This window comes from Episyrphus balteatus, chromosome 1 (assembly GCF_945859705.1).
Source record: "Episyrphus balteatus chromosome 1, idEpiBalt1.1, whole genome shotgun sequence".
NCBI classification, from domain to species: Eukaryota; Metazoa; Arthropoda; class Insecta; order Diptera; family Syrphidae; genus Episyrphus; species Episyrphus balteatus.
Window position 1 is genome coordinate 142,673,648 of NC_079134.1, and position 6,985 is coordinate 142,680,632.

The 6,985-nt window shown below is 32.0% G+C and overlaps 1 non-coding gene across 1 annotated transcript; it reads left to right on the forward strand.

The window, feature by feature from the left end:
• The first annotated feature begins 853 nt into the window (after nt 1-853).
• Trnan-guu (transfer RNA asparagine (anticodon GUU)) lies at nt 854-927 on the forward strand. The gene has a single exon. It is a non-coding gene; the product is annotated as a tRNA-Asn (tRNA).
• Nucleotides 928-6,985: the final 6,058 nt, after the last annotated feature.

The following is a 6,985-nucleotide window of genomic DNA, read 5'->3' on the forward strand; positions in this document are numbered from 1 at the left end:
GTCTTGGTATTTTTTGTTTATGCTTCGCCGCTACTAGAGTTGAATAGCAACTTGGTTATGGTGACCGTGGTTCAATTTTAATTAATTGTTCCTATTTTCAATAAAAGTTTTTTTTTAGTTTTAATAAATAACTCTTTCACCCTCGTTAGGAGGCTGTGCTTTAGGGACTTAATTACTTCCCACTCATTTTGAGCCTGGGCTTTCGCCGAGAGTTATAGGTAGCGCTCTATTCACCCTCGTTAGGAGGTGTGCTTGGAATATTCCCTATCACCTTGGGCCTGGGCTAATTCCCACTCAAGGCAGGGCTTTTCTAATCAGAGCATGTTAGGATATATTATTATGTAATAAATGAAGAAAAAAATATAATAAATAAAAAAAAGAATAAATAATTGTAAATAAGAAAGTAGTTAGTTGATTAAACGAATAAAGAATATTACTAATTGGAAAGAATTCGGTGTTTTCACTCTAACTGAGTTTTAAGATTGCTTTCCTCAGAACGAACCTTGGATTCCGGCGAGCTTACCTCAGCCTTTGAAAATTAAGCATCACATATGTTTGTATAACTTTAGTTAATAATTCCTAACTCTTATAAGGAATTTGTTCTATAAAAATGCTGTTTTAAAAACAATTTGCAGTTTCTGAAAAAATTTAATTAATATTGTAAATAAAAGGGTTTAAGAGAAAACAATTCTTTAATAAATAATATTTTTAAAGGCTTTCAGTTTTGTGTACAAATTATTATAATGGATTAAAGATAAAACATTATGCATTGAATGAAGCTTTGAAATAAATTTTGATCAAAGTAGGTCTCAGAAGTGTCGGGTCTCAAAAAAATTCTAAAATTTATCATGTGGCCTCCGTGGCGCAATCGGTTAGCGCGTTCGGCTGTTAACCGAAAGGTTGGTGGTTCGAGTCCACCCGGGGGCGACTTATTTTTTTGTTAATTAAATAATATATTATGTATTTTATTTTGTAAGCTTTTTTCTATAATGGAAGCTGCAGTTATTTTTATAGCTCACGTATCTTTTTCGATAGGTATGTGAACAACCAACCATAAAAATAACTCTATGTACACAATTCAACTCTTTATTTATCATTCCAACTTTCACTGCCAATTTGAATAAGCATAAATTGTCACAATTTTTCATCAGTTTGTTACCTTTCAACTTTTTTAAAAAACTTTAACTCGACTACATAAACATCCAACATTTATATAAGCCCATGGGATTAAGCGACTCTGTGTGAATGTTCATGTTCATGATAATAGAGAGCATCCATTCTTGTTTGAGTTTATATGAGAAATGAATGAATTGCTAACACTTATTCATCATTATAAAGTAGTTAAAACTTTACGCTGAAGGAGCTTTTCCGCATTTCTAATGCAATATACATATACTATCATTTGTCTATATGAGTGTATAAGTAAGGATAACAGATATGGGTGAGCTGGTTTCACCTGCCTGACCATCATCATCAGGATTCTAATGAAAACATCTCTACTAAATTAATCCCAAACGAACTTAAATTACTTGACATTATACACATGCTGTCTTCCCCTTCTCCTAGACTTGCATTATAAAATATTATACACACACCTAGATATAGTTAGAAAACCCTTCGTAAGGATAAAGGATATTTGTACCTAACGTATATAGATATACCAACGAGTTAAATATCACACTACGACCACAACACTTCCGCAAATGTAATTAAACTTTTTACAAGTCCTCTTGTGTCATTGACATGCGAACTAAAAGGATTCAAGTTAAATAAATAAAAAAAAAATATATTACTACGTACTACGACAAATACTATTTCTACCCTCTTTTCCAACCGTCCGGTACCACATAGTCCCTTAGGGAGTCTTTCCATACAGGATAAGAGAGGGTGGATATAGTATAAAAGTTTCCTCTCATGACTTAATTTGGCACGCCTCAGTATTGCTCACCTCTATGCGTCGCTTTGGGAGTACCAAAATATGCGTCATCCACTGCTCAGTAATAAGAAGGATGAAAAGGAATCGGGGTGCAACATGTTGTGGACAAAATAATGTAAAATGTGGTCATCACTTGGCAATAAAATCACGTGAACCAATCAGCAAAGAAATTAAATTTACACGAATACAAAACTTTTACAATTATGGATTCTGAAAAAAAAACAGGACTTTCAGCGACAACGTTTGTAAATTTCAGTCTTTAATTTTTATCGTGAAAAGATAAAAAAGGGACGATTAATGTGAAATTGAATTAAATTTTTAATTAATTTCATTAATTTATTTTTGGAAACATATATTTTTAAATTTATGGATTGATGGTTAAAAATAAACTTCATGAAAATCAGGATACTATATTTCATCAAAGTCAGAAAATTTTGGAAAAAAAATTTACATTAAGAAGGTAACATATCCAATTTATACATTTTGCCAGCTTCCCAAAAACAAGCATTTCACTTTAAATATTTTAACGGAGTTATAAGATTCTTGATTTTTACGTAAAATTGAATATTTTCATTATCCTGGATTTTATATTTTCTTCTTCAAAAATAGCAAGCAAATTTATAACCAAAGCAAAAATGTTGCGAATACACCACAGTGACCGCTTGACTGTAAATGCGTACAAAACCTGTTAGCAAATTAAGTTGATGACGGAATACAAGATATTGTCATGAACATGAAATTACAAAAAGTATCTAATTTTGCTCATTTTTGTATTATTTTACTATTCGTAAACTAATAAAAAAAAAAATGAATGTACTTTACATTATATGAACAAAAATTCCATATTTTTTGATATTTTTCAAGTGACTGTATTTCATTTAAAAATGAAAAAGCTAAAACTTGATTTTTCTAATTTTGAGATCGTATGATGAAAAAAATTTTGAAGCAACATGTTCCGCTCAAACCGACAAAAAATTCTTTCGAAATTTTTCAGTTTTTTTTTTTGTTGAAAAACAAAAAAAATTCCAGCTTAAGCACTATAATAGATTGGATAACAACTTGTTCATTCAGAATGAATTTGCAACAAAAATTAAAAAGAACGATAAAGAAGCTCGCGTTGCTGAATTATTTTGTATCTATTTTTTTTTTTCATTCAGAAGCAGATATTCGCGGATCACAGTCCCGAAACAAGTTTTGGTTTACAGATATGAGATCACAGTGATCTCATTCATTAAGCATTCAGCTTAAAAAATTACAAATTTATTTTTTTAAGATTTTCGAAAATTATCCAAGGGGTACCCCTTGTCTAAAAATTCGGAATTTTGAAAAATTTTCTCCTAATCCATCGAATGAGACATCAAAAGAAAGGACTCTTTAGACTCTATTCATAGCTGAAAACCAAAAGTTTGTAGGAGTTCGGGTTGCTGAATTATTTGCAATCGATTTTTTTTCATTCGGAAGCAGATATTCGTGGATCAAAGTCCCGAAACAAGTTTTGGTTTACAGATATGAGATCACAGTGAACAGGTCTATGCATTCAGCTTAAAAAATTACAAATTTATTTTTTAAGATTTTCGAAAATTATCCAAGGGGTACCCCTTGTCTAAAAATTCGGAATTTTCAAAAATTTTCTCCTAATCCATGGAATGAGACATCAAAAGAAAGGACTCTTTAGACTCTATTCATAGCTGAAAACCAAAAGTTTGTAGGAGTTCCGGTTGCTGAATTATTTGTAATCGATTTTTTTTTTCATTCGGAAGCAGATATTCGCGGATCAAAGTCCCGAAACAAGTTTTGGTTTACAGATATGATATCACAGTGAACAGGTCTATGCATTCAGCTTAAAAAATTACAAATTTATTTTTTTAAGATTTTCGAAAATTATCCAAGGGGTACCCCTTGTCTAAAAATTCGGAATTTTCAAAAATTTTCTCAAAATCCATGGAATGAGACATCAAAAGAAAGGACTCTTTAGACTCTATTCATAGCTGAAAACCAAAAGTTTGTAGGAGTTCGGGTTGCTGAATTATTTGCAATCGATTTTTTTTCATTCGGAAGCAGATATTCGCGGATCACAGTCCCGAAACAAGTTTTGGTTTACAGATATGAGATCACAGTGAACAGGTCTATGCATTCAGCTTAAAAAATTACAAATTTATTTTTTTAAGATTTTCGAAAATTATCCAAGGGGTACCCCTTGTCTAAAAATTCGGAATTTTCAAAAATTTTCTCAAAATCCATGGAATGAGACATCAAAAGAAAGGACTCTTTAGACTCTATTCATAGCTGAAAACCAAAAGTTTGTAGGAGTTCCGGTTGCTTTTTTTTTCATTCGGAAGCAGATATTCGCGGATCACAGTCCCGAAACAAGTTTTGGTTTACAGATATGATATCACAGTGAACAGGTCTATGCATTCAGCTTAAAAAATTACAAATTTATTTTTTAAGATTTTCGAAAATTATCCAAGGGGTACCCCTTGTCTAAAAATTCGGAATTTTGAAAAATTTTCTCCTAATCCATCGAATGAGACATCAAAAGAAAGGACTCTTTAGACTCTATTCATAGCTGAAAACCAAAAGTTTGTAGGAGTTCGGGTTGCTGAATTACCTATTTGTAATCGATTTTTTTTCATTCGGAAGCAGATATTCGCGGATCAAAGTCCCGAAACAAGTTTTGGTTTACAGATATGATATCACAGTGAACAGGTCTATGCATTCAGCTTAAAAAATTACAAATTTATTTTTTTAAGATTTTCGAAAATTATCCAAGGGGTACCCCTTGTCTAAAAATTCGGAATTTTCAAAAATTTTCTCAAAATCCATGGAATGAGACATCAAAAGAAAGGACTCTTTAGACTCTATTCATAGCTGAAAACCAAAAGTTTGTAGGAGTTCGGGTTGCTGAATTATTTGCAATCGATTTTTTTTCATTCGGAAGCAGATATTCGCGGATCACAGTCCCGAAACAAGTTTTGGTTTACAGATATGAGATCACAGTGAACAGGTCTATGCATTCAGCTTAAAAAATTACAAATTTATTTTTTTAAGATTTTCGAAAATTATCCAAGGGGTACCCCTTGTCTAAAAATTCGGAATTTTCAAAAATTTTCTCAAAATCCATGGAATGAGACATCAAAAGAAAGGACTCTTTAGACTCTATTCATAGCTGAAAACCAAAAGTTTGTAGGAGTTCCGGTTGCTTTTTTTTTCATTCGGAAGCAGATATTCGCGGATCATAGTCCCGAAACAAGTTTTGGTTTACAGATATGATATCACAGTGAACAGGTCTATGCATTCAGCTTAAAAAATTACAAATTTATTTTTTAAGATTTTCGAAAATTATCCAAGGGGTACCCCTTGTCTAAAAATTCGGAATTTTGAAAAATTTTCTCCTAATCCATGGAATGAGACATCAAAAGAAAGGACTCTTTAGACTCTATTCATAGCTGAAAACCAAAAGTTTGTAGGAGTTCCGGTTGCTGAATTATTTGTAATCGATTTTTTTTTTCATTCGGAAGCAGATATTCGCGGATCACAGTCCCGAAACAAGTTTTGGTTTACAGATATGATATCACAGTGAACAGGTCTATGCATTCAGCTTAAAAAATTACAAATTTATTTTTTTAAGATTTTCGAAAATTATCCAAGGGGTACCCCTTGTCTAAAAATTCGGAATTTTCAAAAATTTTCTCAAAATCCATGGAATGAGACATCAAAAGAAAGGACTCTTTAGACTCTATTCATAGCTGAAAACCAAAAGTTTGTAGGAGTTCCGGTTGCTAAATTATTTGTAATCGATTTTTTTTTCATTCGGAAGCAGATATTCGCAGATCATAGTCCCGAAACAAGTTTTGGTTTACAGATATGATATCACAGTGAACAGGTCTATGCATTCAGCTTAAAAAATTACAAATTTATTTTTTTAAGATTTTCGAAAATTATCCAAGGGGTACCCCTTGTCTAAAAATTCGGAATTTTCAAAAATTTTCTCAAAATCCATGGAATGAGACATCAAAAGAAAGGACTCTTTAGACTCTATTCATAGCTGAAAACCAAAAGTTTGTAGGAGTTCGGGTTGCTGAATTATTTGCAATCGATTTTTTTTCATTCGGAAGCAGATATTCGCGGATCACAGTCCCGAAACAAGTTTTGGTTTACAGATATGAGATCACAGTGAACAGGTCTATGCATTCAGCTTAAAAAATTACAAATTTATTTTTTTAAGATTTTCGAAAATTATCCAAGGGGTACCCCTTGTCTAAAAATTCGGAATTTTGAAAAATTTTCTCCTAATCCATCGAATGAGACATCAAAAGAAAGGACTCTTTAGACTCTATTCATAGCTGAAAACCAAAAGTTTGTAGGAGTTCGGGTTGCTGAATTATTTGCAATCGATTTTTTTTTTCATTCGGAAGCAGATATTCGCGGATCAAAGTCCCGAAACAAGTTTTGGTTTACAGATATGATATCACAGTGAACAGGTCTATGCATTCAGCTTAAAAAATTACAAATTTATTTTTTAAGATTTTCGAAAATTATCCAAGGGGTACCCCTTGTCTAAAAATTCGGAATTTTCAAAAATTTTCTCCTAATCCATCGAATGAGACATCAAAAGAAAGGACTCTTTAGACTCTATTCATAGGTGAAAACCAAAAGTTTGTAGGAGTTCCGGTTGCTGAATTATTTGTAATCGATTTTTTTTTTCATTCGGAAGCAGATATTCGCGGATCAAAGTCCCGAAACAAGTTTTGGTTTACAGATATGATATCACAGTGAACAGGTCTATGCATTCAGCTTAAAAAATTACAAATTTATTTTTTTAAGATTTTCGAAAATTATCCAAGGGGTACCCCTTGTCTAAAAATTCGGAATTTTCAAAAATTTTCTCCTAATCCATCGAATGAGACATCAAAAGAAAGGACTCTTTAGACTCTATTCATAGGTGAAAACCAAAAGTTTGTAGGAGTTCCGGTTGCTGAATTATTTGTAATCGATTTTTTTTTTCATTCGGAAGCAGATATTCGCGGATCAAAGTCCCGAAACAAGTTT